General features: G+C 38.2%; 1 long non-coding RNA gene across 1 annotated transcript; it reads left to right on the top strand.

Moving 5' to 3' along the window:
* Positions 1-7,435: 7,435 nt before the first annotated feature.
* On the top strand, positions 7,436-8,356 carry LOC120228861. The gene is made up of 3 exons (XR_005527609.1): positions 7,436-7,537; positions 8,138-8,236; positions 8,330-8,356. It is a non-coding gene; the product is annotated as an uncharacterized LOC120228861 (long non-coding RNA).
* The last annotated feature ends 10,910 nt before the right edge of the window (positions 8,357-19,266 follow it).

Below are 19,266 nucleotides of genomic sequence, written 5' to 3' on the forward strand. Positions count from 1 at the left end.
GCCAAATTCTACCTCTAGCTAGTAGGATGATGATGGGCAAGTGGTATAATATCTTTGAACTTTGATTTCTTTCTTTCTTTCTTTATTTTTTTAATGTTTTATTTATTTCCGAGAGAGAGACACGGGGGCAGCATGAGCAGGGGAGGGTCAGAGAGAGAGGGAGACACAGAATCCGAAGCAGGCTCCAAGCTCTGAGCTGTCAGAACAGAGCCAGACACGGGGCTCGAACCGAGGAACCGTGAGATCATGACCAGAGCCAAAGTCGGACATTTTACCAACTGAGCCACCCAGGCACCCCTGAACTTCGATTTCTAAAGCCTATAAAATGGGGTAGCAAAACCTAGTGTTCTGTTTTCTGTAAGGATTAAATGTGAATGAATTTTGAACATCCAGACAGGTACATAATAATCTCAATATAAATTATTTTCCTCTCTCCTGTTCCTTTCCAGTACTGAGCTTCTCTGATTCTATGCAGGATCTGAGCTTTATCTTGAAATACAAATACGATTTAGATGAGCACATAAGAAGGTGGGCATTCTGAACAGAAGGACTTTAATAAGGTGATGCACTGATTCCTGGTTTTTTGGTTTGTCTAACATCCCTTCCCCCTTTTGAAGAACTGCTCCTTTCCAACAATAGTACACATAATTTGGAGGAAATTTATAATTCACAAAACAATCCTTTTATCACCCAACCTCTCCATTCTTGTGGTCATAATTATTCATATATTGAATGGCAGAAGTAAATCCTCAAGTAATTTCTTGAAAAAAGAGCCATTACATATCGAAGAATACTTTTGTCTTCCCTCAGGAAAATTCATTTGGTTGGTTACAAAACACTGTTTTGCAAATATGTTTAATGTCTGGCTTAATAGATGCTCATACATTTCTGCATTCAATCTGTTGTAATCTGTTGTTTTAATTCGCATACATGAAGAAAATCTGGCTTCATACCAATGTGTAATTGGAAAAGGGAAAAGTATTTGAGGGGGGGCGGTATTTAATAATCTTTTCAGATAATTCTGGATATTCTTCTTTGATACCAGAATTCAGCAAATAGTAGTTTCCTAAAGATTAATTGCAATGTGGAATTTAAAAGGTATCAATGAATGTTCATACTCTGTTAAATTAGAATGTATTGATCTATCTTTTACTTTGAATGGATTTTTTACCCAGGCATAATTTTGTAACATCATGCATTTGATCATTTGGAAATTATTGGTTCACTGAATTATGCCTGTCTTCCAAATGTTAACATATATTGTTAATCAATATTTTAAAAAATCACTTTCATTCACATTACCACTGATCTTATCAGAAAAATTGTTAAATATTAGGGATCAGAGTAGCAGATAGAACTTTAGTAGTATTTTAAGTTTCACTTGAAATCTCAAAAAAATTTTTTTTGAGAGGAGTACAGGGGGAGGGTCAGAGAGAGAATTTAAAATTTTTAAAATAAAATTTTTTAAATGTTTATTTACTTATGTGTCTGTGTGAGAGAGAGAACACATGTGCGCAAGTGAGTGGGGGAGGAGCAGAGAGAGAGGGAGACACAAAATCCAAAGCAGGCTCTAAGCTGACTCAAGAATCACAAGATCATGACCTGAGCCTAAGTTGGCTTAACCAACTGAGCTGCCCAGGCATCTCTTATATTTATTTTTGAGAGAGAAAGAGAGAAGTAGAGAGAGAAGGGGACAGAGGATCCAAACCAGGGTCTGTGCTGACAGCAGAGTCTGATGTAGGGCTCAGTCTCATGAACCATGATATCATGACCTGAGCCAAAGTTGGACACTTTACCAATTGAGCCACTCAGATGGCCTGAGAGAGACAGTGAGAGAAAGAGAGAGAGAGAGAAAGAGAGAGAGAGAGAGAGAGAGAGTCTTAAGTAGGCTCCATGCACAGCAGGGAGCCCAACAAGAGCCTTGATTTCACAACCTTGAGATCATGACATGAGCCTAAATCAAGAGTGAGACGCTCAACCAACTGAGCCACCCAGACACTCTTCAGATGTCTTTAAAGGCAACAGATATTGTCAGTTGTTCTCTTTGAAGCAATAGGGTCATTTTGTTCATTTTCAAGAAAATGTCTGCCAGTACCTAAGTCTCGATAACAATGGATTATCTGTCAGTCCTTCTTTCAAGTAAAAATGGTGGTACATGAAAAAAGTAGCTAGTTCAGCCTGTGACCCAGTTGCACAAATGCTTTTCCTCAAGACAACCATCATACCTCACTAAACAGCAGAAGAGCAATATGTGTACTTCCTATTTGTGGCACAGAATATTAAAAAAATGTGCACTTAAGATTCAAGATTTAGTAAAAGTACTATCTTTTATTGTTTCATCAAGGACACTTGGGAGTATGTGGTGGTGAAGAACATAATTACTACTCTAGTTGGTATTAATTTGTCCTAAACTGCCAGCAATCTTACCCACTTTTGCTTTTGCATCAACAGTGCAAATATTAACAAAGTGAAAAAAGCAAACAATGTCTTAGTATTATTACAAAAAAGTCTTTGACCTTGAAGATACCCTGAAAAGATTTCTAAGACCCCAAGGAGTCCATGGACTACACTTGGAAAATACCGATTTTAGTACATGTTTTTTGCTGACCTATAGCTCTGTCAGGTAATTTTCCCCTAAAAATTTTGTATCTATTGTTCCATTGTATTTAGTATTCCAGAAAAAATTTAAATGCAACATAATTATTTTTCTTTATAGCTAACCTATTTATTCTCTTTAGGTAGTAGCATTTTTTTTTTTTATTTTTTTGGGTAATTAAACTTTTTTTTTGCCAGAATATGTCTATGTAGGTCTATTTGTTCATTTTCATTCAACATAGTGATCCTCTTTAATCTTAACACCTAGGGTTTTTTCTAGCTCCAAAACCTTTCAATTTTGACTTCTTTTTCATTTTTTCTCCCTTAGGAGCAGCAGTAAGTCTTTTTCTTTTTTTTTCTTTTTTTAAGATTTTATTTTAAGTAATCTCTACACCCAAGATGGAGCTCAGACTCACAACCCCAAGATCAAAAGTTGCCCAGGCCACCACCTGAGCCAGCCAGGCACCCTACAATAGTAGTATTTGCTTTAAATCTGTCCTTTGTCAGGGTGACTGGCTGGCTCAGTCTGTAGACCATGTGACTCTTGGTCCCTAGGGCAATGAATAGTTGTTGTTTTATTTTTGTTTTTTATAAATGTTAATTTATTTTTAAGAGAGGGAGTGTGTGTAAGCGGAGGAGGGGCAGAGAGAGAGAGGGAGACAGAGGATCCAAAGCAGAGTCCCTGCCATCAATGCAGAGCCTGATGTGAGGCTCAAACTCATGAACCATGAGATTATGACCTGAGCCAACGTCAGATGCTTAACTGACTGAGCCCCTCAGGTGTCCCACCAGAGTCATCAGTTGAAGCCCCATGTTGGATACAGAGCTCACTTAAAAAAAATCAGTCAACTTATCTGTTCTTTGTCCTCTACTGCTATCATCTTTTCCCTTATTATTTTATCCTTTCTCCTTTTCCTACATGTTTTAGGGGACTTTCTCATATTTGTTCTCTACATCATTTATTCCATTGTCTATAACCCTGAGTTCTTTGCATCTTTTTTTTTTTTTTTGTAAAGTGTAGATTTCCTGTAGTTCTCCCATATCTTACCCAACTCTCTTTTCATCTCTCTTGTGGCTTTTATGTTTCATGTACTGTCCTTTCATCTTCTTTATTTCCTCTTTATGACTTTTTGCTCCTTTTTTTGTAGAGAACATGACTTTTTTTTTTTTTATTATTGCTTATTCGTTTTTGAGAGAGAGCATGAGCAGTGGGAGGGGCAGAGAGACAGAGACACAGAATCGAAGCAGGCTCCAGGTTCTGAGCTGTCAGCACAGAGCCCAATGTGGGGCTCAAACCCATAAACCATGAGATCATGACCTGAGATGAAGTCAGATGCTTAATCGATTGAGCCATCCAGGTGCCCTGAGAACATGACTTCTTATATCCTAATAAAGAACTACTTATTTTCAGACAGAGTAGGAAATGTGGATTTTGCTTCGCTCCATTACTGCTTGCTTTTAGATTTTCTGAGCACCTTGTCAAAGCTCTAACTTTTTGGCAAGTTGTATGCATAAATCCTGACTCCCTTCCCTGGGTCTGGTACACATTCTCCTAGAGAAATTTTGGCATGCTGAGATCTTCTTCTTTCCCATGCCTGGTTTTCTGATACTTTGAACCAATTGGTTTGGAAAGAGTACATTTCTCCATCACTTGGTGTTTCCTTCATAGTGAGGAGAGGTTCACTAGGATAATTTTCCTGGCCTTTCTCTTCTCTTTCCTGGGGGGAGTGGGGGTTACCTAAGAGGTAAGTTTGAGGAAATGGGCATAGGTAGCTTAATCCCTTCATCTAGGAAGCTGCTTTGCCTATAAAGAGTAGAATCTTCTGGAGCAACTGGGTGGCTAAGTTGGTTAAGCAGCCCACTTTGACTGAAGTCATGATCTTGAGGTTTGTGGGTTTGAGCCCCATATCGGGCTCTGTGCTGACAGCTTGGCACCTGGAGCCTGCTTTGGATTCTGTGTCTCTATCTCCCTCTGCCCCTCCCCCACACATCCTCTGTTTTTCTCTCTCTCAAAAATGAATACACATTAAAAAAAAAAGAGTAGAATCTTCTGATTATCATCTTCCATGCCTTAAGAGATGTAGGAGCAGGCCTTCCCTCTGGAATAAACACACAGGGATTTTAGAAGTGTAACGTCAAAGACTCCAACATCTGAAGTGTTGGGTGTGAACATTGGCGAATAAATAGGGAGTTAAGTTCTGGGGGACAAATATATATACAGAAAAAGGCTTTTGATGAAGTAGTGTATGTAGCTTTGAGCTTTAGACTTTCGAGTATACTTAGTAGGTTTTGACTTAGTCAGTTTAACAGGTTATTTTAAGCCACGTGAGTTTTCACAGTTGTGTAGCTGTAGCTTTTAACTTCTGCAAGAGGCTTTAAGTCTTAAGCCACCTCATATTTCGACCTTGCCAGGTGACTACAGCTTAATGTCAGGTTGTTGAGTTTATACTTTAACAGAGCAAAGCTGCGCATATTAGACCTTAAGCAAAGATGTGGTCCCTTGCAAGACAGTACACACACCCTTTGGCAGAGCTGCTGCCTGGGCCTCAGGTGGTCTCAGGGTACACCCTGCCGGTGCATCCCCAAACTGTAACTGCGGCATTTGTCTCTAGGTGTGGACCTCTCGGAAACCTCAGTGCACACTGGTGGATTTGGAGAACGTAGTTAGTGGGCATAGTTGAGGCAAGAATGTGCACTCAAGGGGCAAACAAACATCTCAGTTTGTAGCTCTTTGAAGACATGGTGGGCAGAAAAATGTTCATGCTTTTAAAATACAAGCCAGCTCAATCCATCTGGACTAAAAGAACTTGTGACAGTTAAGCTTTAAATTATTCCTGCCTGCCACAAGGAGACTTCTGTTTTCTGGAAATGCTCCATATGTTGATCTTGGGGCTGGTTCCTTGGAGTATTTACTTTGTGAAAAAAATCTATTGAGATATATACTTGGTTTGTGCACTTTTCTGCATATAAACATTTTACTTTTAAAAAGAAGTATATTGGTGTTATATGGAAATCAACTTGACAATAAACTATCAAAAAAAGAAGTATATGGAAATAGTTCAAACCTATGTAAAAAGCATTAGTCTGCCTGCCCCAGATCCATCTATATTTTAATTAAATGTCTTATTGCTTAAACAACTGTTAATCAGGTATTTGACATGAAGTCAAATATGTCCTAATACACTATTTCATTTAAGTTTACTAATTTACTGACATAAAGTTCATCATCATTTCCTACAATATTTAAAGATTTCAGTGTAAGAGAATTATGTCCTCCTTTACCTTCCTGATATTATTCATGTTATTTATTTATCAATCTTATTATAAGTTTGTCTATTTTAACATCTGCTTTGTCTTCTTAGATCCATCTACTGCTTTGTTTTATCTATTTCGTTAATTTTTGTTTTTACTAGTATTATTTCTTTTGATAGGCTTTCTTTAACCTTACTCTACTTTTTAAGATTGTTTCTTCTTTTCCAATTTTCAGTTAAATTGTGATATGTTTCTGTTGAATTTCATTTTATTTATTCCCCTTGAATTTTAGGGAGCTTTCTGGATCTGAGGATTGATCTCTCTCTCAACAACCCTGAAAAGTTCCTAGTCATTTTGTCTTCCATTATTGCTTCATCTCTTCTCTCTCTATTCTCTTCTTCTGGAACTCCACTGAGCTATTTGTTAGACTTTTTCATTCTGTCCTCCATTGCTTTTAACCTTTCATTCATATTTTCTGTCTAAATCCATGAACCACATTCTGGAAAAATTCTTTGGATTCATTTTTCAGTGCACTGGTTCTCTTTTCAACTGTGTCTAATCTATTTAATCAGTCCTTCACTGTTTAATTAACATCATATATTTTTTATTTATAGAAATTCTACTTTGTTCTTTAAAAAACTCTGCTTGGGTGTTCATATGATTTCTTATTTCCTGCTCATAGTTTATTTTTCCTGCTTTTTATTTATTTATTTTTTGAGACAGAGAGAGAGAACACAAGCTGGGAGGGGTGTAGAGCAGGAGAGACAGAATCCTAAGCAGGCCCCTTGCCATCAGCATGGAGCCTGATACGGGGCTCAAACTCATAAACTATGAAATTATGACCCTGAACCAAGATCAAGAGTCAGACACTTTACCACCTGTGCTACCCAAGTGCCCCCTTCCTGCTTTTATTTCTTGAAGCATATTAAACATAATCATTTTAGATTCTTTCATTGATAAAAATTCATTTTGGATTTTTTACATTTCTGCTTCTGCTGTTTATCGTTTTTCTGAGTCTCACTCAAGGTATCTTTTGGTTGCATGTGTTTTGTGATCCTCAGTGTGAAGTATTATTTGCCTTCAAACTTACTGTCAGTAATTCTTTGAGGCCTGGGTTGAAAATAACCTCTTCCTAAGAAAGTTTGTTTCTGCTGGTCGTCAAATTTCTACTTAAAAGTTTTCTAACCACACAAGCAATAAAAATTCTAACCAAAAACCTTGTGAGGACTGGTGTATTAGTTATCTATTGCATAACAAATTACAGAACTTAGTGGCTGAAAGCAATAAACATTTATTATCTTTATGTGGTCTTTGTAGAACCTGGGAGTAGCTTACATGGGTGGTTTTAGCTCAGAGTCTCAGTTGAGGCTGCATTTAAGATGTCAGCAAGGACTGCAGACATCTAAGGGCTTAGCTTCCCTGCAGCTGGAGGTCATATGTCCAAGGTGGTTCACTTAACGGCCTGACAAGTCAGTGCCGGTTGCTAGGAAGAAGTCTCAGTTCCTTGCCTCCTCATAGGACTGTTGAAGAGTATGTGTGACATCACAGCTGATTTCTCCCAGAATGAGTGTTCCAAGAAAGAGAAAACTAGAAGCCTCAATGTCTTCTGTGATCTAGCCATGGAAATCACACAGCGGCATTTCTGCAATATCCTATTAGCTATGTAAATAAGCCCTACTCAATGGAGGAGGTGACTATACATAAGAATGTGAATACAAAAAGGCAGAGATCATTGGGACCATCTTAGATACTGGCCACCTTACATAGTTTATTGTAAATTATCCAGGGAGTCTTTCTTCTCATTCTCTCCAATACTAAGGTCAAGTCAACTATGTTTCCTTGTCACTGATTTTTTTTCTTTTCTTTCTTTTTTTTTTTTTTTACAATAGGATTTGATTTTTTGTTTATTCTTACACTGGGGGTACTATACTCTTCTTTGGGTCCTAACTATTAGGAGTCACTTCCAAATAAATTCTGTACTTAGGTGGTTCTGTGATCTATGTAGCCATTAAAATAGAAGACAAGGCTTCAGGGTTGGTCAGAAAACCTCAGAGTGGATACTAGAGCATTCAACAGCCAGAACTCCTCTTGTAACTCATAGTGGGAATTTTATGCTACCCATGTAATACACTGAAAGATTTTTTTAGAAAATAATATTTTATTCAGAATTTTAATTGAAACAGATTTGTCCAAATTAACTCTATATAATTTCATTATGTAGTCAGAAATAGGATTCAATAAAAACATTACCTTGAATTTTCACTATTATTTAATTTTTCATTTTTGAAAGGGAATTCTTGCCACTTTAACCTCCATCTATCTTCTGCTCTACTCAGTGCATTTAAGACTATTCACGTTCCACTTGGCCACTTCTTACAGACTTTGAAATGTAAGTCTTTTATTGTCATGGCAATTCTAAATATATTCTAATTCTTCATTATAGTTTCATTTTTGGCTCATGAATTGTTAAAATTTGTTTCAGAAATAATTTTAGGGGCGTCTAGGTGGCTCAGTTGGTTGGGCGTCTGACTTCAGCTCAGGTCATGATCTCGTGGTTCGTGGGTTCAAGCCCCACGTCGGGCTCTGTGCTGATAGCTCGGAGCGTGGAGCCTGCTTCGGATTCTGTGTCTCCCTCTCTCTCTGATCCTCCCCCCCTCACGTTCTGTCTGTCTCTCTCTGTCAAAAATAAAAACATTAAAAAACTTTAAAAACAATTTTAAGCACTTAATTTTTGGTTAGTTAATGTTTTCATAGAAATCAAAGATGAAAAATTGAAATGGTATTTAGTGAACTGTCCATCCTACTACTGACCCCTTCCACACTGGTTTATATGCTCACCCAATACAAGTGCTCAGTGTTAAATTTTGGGGGTATATTTCAAAATAATTTTTACATATAATTGCAAATATATATGCACAAGTATAATGTATGATTAAATATATGATAGTCATATATGATACAATATTCAGTATCTTGAATTATTTACTTCAACTATAGATCGTGTACTTTCCATAGAAATCCATAGAGATGTATTTTAGTTTTTCCAAATGTGTGCATTTAAAAGTTATGTTTTTATTATTGATTTCTAATTGTATCTCATTATGATCAGAAAATGGCCAACATAATATTAAAGTTATTTATTTGTTTTTTTTAATGTTTTTTATTTATTTTTGAGAGAGACAGACAGCGTGAGCAGGTGAGGGTCAGAGAGAGAGGGAGACACAGAATCCGAAACAGGCTCCAGGCTCTGAGCTAGCTGTCAGCACAGAGCCCGACGCGGGGCTCGAACCCACAAACTGTGAGATCATGACCCGAGTCGAAGTCGGATGCCCAACCAACTGAGCCACCCAGGCGCCCCTAAGGTTATTTATTGTATTTGTTGATCTTTGCTTCCTAGCTTCGTGAGTGCAGAGATGTTGGTATCTAAAATATCATTCAACTCAGCTGCCAACTTGTGATCTTCGAGAATGAATGTGGGTCATAAAATTTATCAGATAGTGATTCCACTTACAGCTATTGTTCCAGAAATGGTATATTGCCTGGAACAAATCAAAATAGCTATTATGCACATACTGATCTTTCAAAAGATTTTTTTAAATCTCTATCAGTTTGTAAGGATCACCAGATGCTATTTGCTTTGACCTAGAAGAGCCTACAATACACCTTCACAGATTCCCTCAAGTTTCTTTTCTTTCTTTAAGTTTATTTATTTATATTGACAGAGACAGAGACAGCACGAGTGAGGGAGTGGCAGAGAAAGAGAGGAAAGAGAGAATCCCAAGCAGGCCTGTGCTGTGGGGCTCGAACCTACAAAGCCATGAGATTGTGACCTGAGTGGAAACCAAGAGTCGGACGCTTAACTGACTGAGCCACCCAGGCACCCCTATTTTTGTTATAATATAATATAATCCAGAGAAATTTTGATGGTGCTGACATCTCAAGATTATCACACAAGTCACACACGTATGCTGATTTGCTGCTTGCACCTGTTCAGCTGGAAGGACCAAGTACTTAAGCACTTTTAGGGAAACTGCCACTTCTGAGCATGGAAACAGCAGGGATCAGGTTTACCCCACCACTTACTTTAAATGACTAAAACCACAAACAAGAGGCATGTGACTGGCTCAGTCAATAGAACATACAACTCACAATCTTGGGGTGTAAGCTCAAGTCCCACATTGATCATAGAGAATACTTAAAAATAAAATCTTATTTAATAAAAGGGGGGACACCAGTCTGGCTCAGTCAGTAGAGCTTCCAATTCTTTTTATTTTTTTAAATTGTATATTTATTTTTGAGAGAGAGAGTGAGCAGGGGAGGGGAGGTGGCAGATGGAGAATCCAAACTGGGCTTTGCTGACAGCAGGAGTTTGAATGGGCTCGAACTCACAAACTCAGATTATGACCTGAGCAAAAGTTGGACACTTAACAAACTGAACCATCCAGGTGCCCCAGGGTTTTTATTAAATCCAGTTGATTTTATGGGGCACCTGGGTGGCTCAGTTGGTTCAACTCAGGCATGATCTCACAGTTTGCAGGTTCGAGCCTAGCTTTGGTCTCTGTGCTGACAGCTCAGAGCCTGGAACCTGCTTCCGATTCTGTATGCTCCCCTGCTCATGCTCCGTCCCTCTGTCTCTCAAAAATAGATAAATGTTTAAAAAAATATTTAAATCCAGTTGATTTTATATATGTGTGTGTATATCTAAAATATAGAAATGTCTAAAATATATATATATAAAATAAAGACAGAATAAAAGTAAAAGAATGTAAAATGATATACCATGCTAACACAAAGAAAAGATAGATGGAGAGCTATCTAACTTCCAGAATGGTATTAAGGAACTCCAAAAATTTGCTTCCATAAAGGCAATGAGAAATCTAGGGAAAAAAAACAAAAACAAAACAAAAAACCTGTCCAAATCAACTTTTTCAAACGCGTACAATTAAACAAAGCCTTTTGGCAATCTGAGTGTGTTTATTCACAAAAAAAATGACTGACTCTCCATAAAGCAATGAGCTTTGGGGCATCTTAACTTTCCCTAATCCAATACCCCTTCTCCCAGCTCCAAAGTACCATTTAAAACTAATAACCTCTCAACTACAGTAGCTGTGAAAAACAGCAAACTAGCAGCTATTGGAGGGGGGAGAATGGATTTAGAGGTCCCCAAAAGTCCCAATCCCCAGAGAATTGTCATTATTTGAATTGTCTGACAGCCTATTGAAAAGTGCCATTCTCAGAGCTGGTCTTTATTTGACCTGAATAGGATCTCCATCTGAAGATAGCCCTATCCACAGGGCACTTGTAAAAAACAATCAGTGGCAATTGTTTAACATTGCTGCCAGAGGTGTTGTTAACAGTTGGGGCTAAAAATAGGCTGATGAAAAATCTTAAAAGGAGAAGTTGGAGAATTAAGATGTCCACAGAGAGATTTGTGAAGATCTGACACAGTCCTGGGAATTTATAACGCCACATGCATGGAATGTGCACACCCAAGAAAGGCCAAGAAGACCATAATGTCTCACTGCTGGCTAACTTTAAGGCTTTGATCAAGCAAGGCTAATAAGAAGTGTAAACTGCTTGACAAATCATTGAAACCATATCCCAATACACATACAGAGTCATTTGACAAAACCTGGGAGACTGATTTAAGATATTTGAGGAAATCTCTATTCAATCATTAGCTGACTACTAAGCTAACTCAACAGAAATTTCATATAACAAAGAATACACACTTTAAAGAATTCGTCCAGGAAACTCACTAACCAAATCCTGAGGAGGGAGTATCTGATTTACAAAGTTGCCATATTGCTTGATTTAAAATGTCCAGTTTCAACAAAACATTATGAGATGTGTAAAGAAACTTCAAGCGGTGTCTCATCAGATGAACTCAACATTACATTTTAACAGGCAAAAGAAAGAATCAGAGAACATAGAAAAATGTCAATTGAGATTTTCCATTCTGAAAAATTAAGAAAAGAATGAAGAAAATGAACTAAACCACAGAGACCTGTGGAATACCATCAAGTGAATCAACATGAGCATAACTAAAGTCTCAGAAAGAGAGTAGAGGGAAAATGGGCAGAAAGAATATTCAAGGAAATAACAGCCACAAACTGATGGGAAACATTAGTCAGCACACACAAAAAGTTCAATGAATTTTCACGATAAATATCATTCATACCTTGGTATGTCATAGAAAACCCATCAAAGACAAAGAGAGAATTTTGAAAGCAGCAAGAGAAATTCAACTCAGAATATACAAGAGATCCTCAATAAGTAAAATTGGTTTCTCATCACAAACAGTAGAGGTCAGAAGGCAGTGGAATGACATATTCAAAGTGCTGTTGTCAACCAAGAATTCTATATCCAGCACAACTATCCTTCAAAAAACTGATGAAATTAAGGCATTCCCATATAAACAAAAAGTGATGTAATTAGTCACGAGCACACCTGCTTTATAAGAAATACTAAAGGGGGACACTTAAGTCAGTTAAATGTCCAACTCTTGATTTCGGCTTGGGTCATGATCTCACAGTTGTAAAATCAAGCTCTGTGTCAAACTGTGCTGACAGCCTGGAGCCTGCTTGAGATTCTCTCTCTCAATCTCTGTTCCTCCTCACTTTCTCAAAATAAATAAACAAACTTGAAATTTTTTGAAGAAAAAAGAAATACTAAAGGGAGTCCTTTGTGCAAACTGATAGACATAAATGCTCTCTCATCAATTACTACACTAAATAAATGAACTTAATAATCCAATGAAAAGGCAGATATAGGCAGGAGGTGTTAAAAAGAGATATGATGCAACTATAACCTGTCTACAAGAGATATATTCTAGATTCCAAGACACACAGAGGTTAAACTTAAAAGAATGGAAAGAGATCTACCATGGTAACTCAAAGATAGCTAGAGTAACTATAGTAATACCAGACAAAACAAATCTTAAGACAAAAACAAAATAAGACCAAAAAAACCCACCAAAACACTTGTTACTGTAGATTTAAAAGGACATTTTATAACGACAAGATAGTCGATCAGGAATACATAATATAGTAATACCAGACAAAAGAAATCTTAAGACAAAAACAAAATAAGACCAAAAAAAAAAAAAAAACCACCCCAAAACACTTGTTACTGTAGATTTAAAAGGATATTTTATAATGACAAGATAGTTGATCAGGAATACATAATAATTATAAACATATACATAACAATCCAGGCTCAAAATACCAAATACATAAAGCAAAAATGTACAAAATTGAGGGGCACCTGAGTGGCTCAATCAGTTAAGTGTCCAACACTTGATCTTGGCTCAGGTCATGATCTCACAGTTCATGAGATCAAGCCCTGCATCAGGCTTTGCACTGACAGCATGGAGCCTGCTTGGGATTCTCTCTCCGTCATCTCTCTTTGCCCCTTCCTGTTTCAGGCACTCTCTCTCTCAAAAAATAACTAACTAAATAAATAAATAAACTTTTTTAAAAATTTACAAAATTAAATGGAGATATTGACAATTCAGCAATAATAGAGGTTTTAATACCCCACTTTCTTTTTTTTAATTTTTAAAAAATGTTTTATTTATTTCTGAGAGAGAGACAGCATGAGCAGGGGAGGGTCAGAGAGAGAGGGAGACACAGAATCTGAAACAGGCTCCAGGCTCTGAGCTGCCAGCACAGAGCACGACAAGGGCCTGGAACCCACGAACCATGAGATCACGACCTGAGCCGAAGTCAGACGCTCAACCAACAGCCACCCAGGCACCCCTTAATACCCCACTTTCAATAATGGATAGAACAACTAGGCAAAAGATCAACAAAGAGGGGCACCTGGGTGGCTTAGTCGGTTAAGCGTCCGACTTTTGCTTGGGTCGTGATCTCGCGGTTCGTGGGTTCCAGCCCGGCGTCGGGCTCTGTGCTGACTGCCAGCTCGGAGCCTGGAGCCTGTTTCAGTCTGTGACTCCCTCTCTCTCTGACCCTCCCCTGTTCACGCTGTCTCTCTCTCAGAAATAAATTTAAAAAATAAAAATAAAAATAAAAATAAAAGATCAACAAAGAAATTGAAGACTTGAGCAAAACTATAAAGCAACCAGACACAACACACCATAAAACACTCTGCCCAACAAAAATAGCATAGACATTCTTCTCAAGAGCACATGGAACATTCTCTGGGATAGACCATATGTTAAAATACTAACCCAGCCTCATTAAGTTTAAAAGTATTCAAATCATACAGAATATACTATCCAACCACAATGGAATGAAACTGATAATATAATAGAAGGAAATTTAGGAAACTCACAAATATGGAAAAGTTAAATAACACACTGATGAATAACTGATAGATCATATACAAGACATGATGTTTTCTCTCACCACTACTATTTGACATATAAGAGGATCTACCCAGGACAATTAGGCATAATAAATAAATAAATAGCATCTATATTACAAAGTAAAATAATATCTCTGTTCAAAGATTATATTATTTTATATATAGAAAATACTTCTTTTTAAAAAAAATTTTAATGTTTATTTATTTCTGAGAGAGAAAGAGAGTGAGTGCATGAGCAAAGGAGGGTCAGAGAGAGAGGGAGACACTGAATCCGAAGCAGGCTCCAGGCTCTGAGCTAGCTGTCAGCACAGAGCCCGATTTGGGGCTCAAACCCACGAACCATGAGATCATGACCTGAGCCGAAGTCAGACGCTTAACTGACTGAGCCACTCATTCGCCCCTGTAGAAAGTACTTATTAACTATAAAGAACAAACTGAGAGTTACTAGAGGGGAGGTAGGTGGGAGACGGGTTAAACTGGTGATGGGTGGTAGGGCAGGCACTTGTGATGAGCACTGGGTATTGTATGTAAGTGATAAGTCACTAAATTTTACACCTGAAACTAATGTTGCACTGTATGGTCACAAACTGGAATTTAAATAAAAATTTGAAAAAAAATTTAAAAAGAAAATACTAAGAAATTTACACACACAAACACACACACAAACCTATTCAAACTAATAAAAGTTCAACAATGTTGTGTATTGATACAAGGTCAATATACAAAACTCAGTTGTATATGAAAAATCCAAAAACAAACTAAGGAAACACTTCCATTTACAATAGCATCAAAAAGAATAAAATACAAAGAACAACAAAGAAGATCTGACTTGCACACTGAAACCTACAAGAAATCAATGAAAGGAATTAGAGAAGACTCAAATAAATGAAAAGATCTCCCTTGTCAGTAGACTGGACCATTTAATATTGTTAGATGGCAATACTACCAAAATTGATTGATAGATTGAATGCAATTCCTATCAAAACCCCAACTGCCTTTTGTGCATACATTTACAAGGTGGTCCTAAAATACAAATGGAAATGCCAAAATAGTCAAAACAATCTTGAAAAAGAAGAACAAAGTTAGAAGATCATCTCACAATTTCAAAACTTGCTACAAAGCTAAAGATACACATATTGATCAGTGGAATGGAATTGAGAATCCGGAAATAAGCCCATACATCTACAACCAACTAAGTTTATTAATTTATTTTGAGGGTGGGGGCAGAGAGGCAGGGAGAGAAGGGGAGAGAGAATCCCAAGCAGGCTCCATGCTGTGAGTGTGGAGCCCAACACGGGGCTTGAACTCATGAACCATGAGATCATGACCTGAGTGAAAATCAAGAGCTTAACCAACTGAGATACCCACACATCCCACCAGTTGGTTTTTAATAAGGCTACCAAGACCTGTCAGTGGAAAAAGAATAATGTCTTCAACAAATGCTTTCTGTCAGTCTTAGCCTCTTGATACTGATGTGATTGGCTAGAAATGCCTAAAACACTTGTCTGAGCCCATATTACCCAAAGAAAGCCCCCACACTGATTTCTCCCACTGGACCAATGTTGTGGTTAAATGGCCCTTGGTGTTCTTATGATCATAGGACCCACTTTAGCAAAAACTATCAGTGTTCTTGAGTTTGAGCCCCTGATAGGGCTCTGTGCTTATATCACAGAGCCTCCTTGGGATTTTCTCTCTCTCCCTTTCTCTCTGCCCTTCTCTCACTTATGCATACTCTCTCTCTCTCAAAATAAATAAATATATAAACATTTAAAAAAGAGAGAGAGAGAGAGAGCAATTGAGCAATTGTAGACAGACCAGAGCAACTACTTCCATAGAAAGATGTCATTTTGTCAGCCAAACTCTGTCCTTTGTCCTTTAGATCCTAGCTTCCAAATTAAACCAGAGCAGTTCTTCCACTGACCTCTTTCCTTGCAATATCGACAGGTGTCTTTGTCTGGATCAGACATAGAGGTGTCCTTCTGGTTCCATCTACTTACTTAATCTAAAGAGCTATTAATTTGGTATATATACATATATTTTGTTTTCTCAAGTGAAAGTATCTTCCTAGGGGTCTGAAAGATCTCGTCATTTAGAGAGGAGTGATGCTATCTCCTCCCCCTCCTCCTCCCCCCCCTCTCTCCTCCTGTAAACTCACCCCCAATGTGGGGCCACTCAAAACCCTGAGATAAAGAGTCATATGCCCTACAAACTGAGCCAGCCAGGTGCCCCCTATCTTCTATTTTTTAACTAAATTTGCCTCCTTAGCTTTTGCCATTAACAAAGAAATTACATAAGGCAACTGTGACATCATGAGCCTTATAAGGTCTGCAGTGTTACTGGAAGGTGACGGTTAAGTGGTCTCTGAAATTAGGATGGATTTATTCTTTTTCTGCTTAGAAACGTGACTTTTGACCAATTTTTTTACGCTACCATTTTACAGGAGAGACTTCATAGAAAGCTACTAAGATATTTTATCTTATTGTTATACTTTTAAATATCCATCTATGCTTAAGTTTTGAGTGTATAGTATTTAACATAATTTGGTGATAAGTCCAGCCTGCATCTTCGATCCAACATTTTCATCTCTAGGTTGCAGAATCTGGTTTAACCAGACTATACATTTTTTGAATAATCCTAAAATGCTTGATGAATTCTAATCTTTTCTGTTTTCGTTTTTGTTTTTGGGGTTTTGTTTGTTTGTTTGTTTTTGGTAAAAGTCCAGTCTTTAACTAGATTTAATATAAATTTGACTTTGGCCAAGGTTTAAGTATATAAGTCCATTGATAGAGGGGTATGATTTTCATTCACACTTTATTATAAGCCAGCATGAGGAGATACTGTCAGTGAGAGGCATGTGTTTAGTAAAGAGCAGTGAAGGGAAGAGAAGGGGTCCCAGGGATGCTACAGAAGGAAGATAGGGAAGGCAGACAAAGAGAAGAGGGTAACGGTACAGGAAGGAGATCAAAAGAGAGGCCCATCTGGAGTTGGTCAGAAGAGTTTGGATTTTTAGGTACTCTAGACTTTTAGGTCCTCTGGTTTTTTATTAGCCTTTTTCTAAAAGTCTTTAAGGGAAGCAATTTTGCCGGAGCCCAGCACCAGCCAGTCCAGGGGTCCCTGAAAGATAGACGGTGTCGGCGAGAGAGGGATGAGAGAGCCCTGAGATTCTTTCAGGTCACCAGGCAGGCATCTCTGCACTGACTGAGACTCAGCTTTATTTCTGGTTAAGTGTATGGGGAACAGCACAGAAGTGGCATTTGACTTAGACAATGATTTCTGATGACAAATTTGTTATGTAAAAATTTCCCAGAACATGGATTTGTAGAAGACTCATGCATAACCTTTATCAATAGTGATTGAGGTAGGTGATTTAGGTGCTTATCATATGGGGAAGGAAGGTATCTTTAGTATTCAAATACAAACAGGACAATGTTTTTAGCATAGCAAAGGCAAAGTTAGTTCTTTATGAGCAGAGGTCAATAGCCTGTTTGCTTAAGGGGAACTATAAGGAAAAACAGGATTTTCAGGAAACGCAATGTTTGCTCCCATAATCACAAAAGAAGAATTTCCTACAGTAAGTTCCTTCACAAGGTGCAATCAGCATATCAGGGCCAGAATAAGGGGACAAGTCACTCCTGATACCAATCAACAAGGTGCTTGGGGGGGATGGTGGTTGGTGCTCAAGCAGAAACAACTGAGTGGGGGGTGGATATCCGTCATCATGTGACAGCAGGAGGCCTTGCCAACCTGCCTTAACCTCACAAGGAGTTTTCTCAACTAGTGAGTTCAGAATGGCTCCCAACACAATTTGATAATTTTTCTGCTTTTCAGAGGCCTCTTTACAACAAAGAAAGCCAACCATCAAATCATTTGGGCTTTTCGAATCCTTTGATTCTAAGGCACCAGGTGTGTAAATAATTTTGTTTACATACCAATTCTCCAGAGTGGTCACTGAATTTTCAAATTGTGATAGAGAGGCGCCTGGATGGCTCAGTCAGTTAAGTGTCTGACTCTGGATCTTGGATCAGGTTATGATCTCACGGTCTGTGGGATGGAGCCCTACACAGGGCTGTGTGCTGACAGTGCAGAACCTGCTTGGGATTCTCTCTCTTTGCCCCTCCCCTGTGCTCTCTCTTTCTCAAAATAAACATACATACATACAGAGCGATAGAATCTGTTAGAGCTTCATATATTTGGTGCTATTGGCACTATAACGTATGTACCTGTGAGAAGTAGGACAATGACCTGGAAGTTCACTGAATAACTAATTGTCCATATTCAAATGTTGAGAACAAACAGGAGACAATAATCAGCCCAGAGAATCTCAGTAGTATACCCACCTTGTCTGTAAGAGCCCTGAATGGTGCAAAACAATTCAAATCTAGAAGCTTATACCAAGGACAATGAAGACGCAGGTGATGTTCAAGAGAAGAGACTGATGCATTTATCAGGAGCAGGACTTACTCAGCTGTGCAGTCACTGAGACTACCAGAAGGGGACATAGCAGAAGTTTCTACTTTATTGATAAGGCTGAGTAGCAGATGGTCCCAGGCCAAGCACCAGAAACTGGAAGAAGATTAATTAAAACATTGAAGCACAAAACATCCTTCACAATGCTGCAGCATGAGGACCGTCCCAAAAGGATGTTCTGTCTTGAGGAAGAAATATGGAGATTTTGAAGAGATTTAGCCCAAGAAGTCAGCCTGCAGTTCGACTAGCTCTGAGCATAGTTGATCAAAAGTGGTTCTTGGAAGAAGGAGGTATTGTTTTTGTAGTTTTGTAGCCACTGGCTGGGCACTGCCATCCAAAAGCTACTAATACGTATAGGTAGCAGGTCACCAACTATGGTCTGAAGAGAATGGGACAAAGTGTAGTCTCTCAGAGGATGGAATTTGTGGCAATTTAATTACTTGACCAGGAAACTCAAACCCCATCTCTAATCAAGGAAACAAATACTTGACCTAATACTACTGAGATTGTAGAGAATACCTCTCACCTCAGTATCCCTGTCCAGCAGGACCTGGCATAGGCTTGACTGGTGACCCATGTCAGAAGCTGTTCTGGAAGTTTCTTTCATTGTCCTTTCCTACGGGG

The sequence above is a fragment of the Hyaena hyaena genome, unplaced genomic scaffold, assembly GCF_003009895.1.
Source record: "Hyaena hyaena isolate Hyena2069 unplaced genomic scaffold, ASM300989v1 scaffold_28, whole genome shotgun sequence".
In the NCBI taxonomy this organism is placed as follows: domain Eukaryota; kingdom Metazoa; phylum Chordata; class Mammalia; order Carnivora; family Hyaenidae; genus Hyaena; species Hyaena hyaena.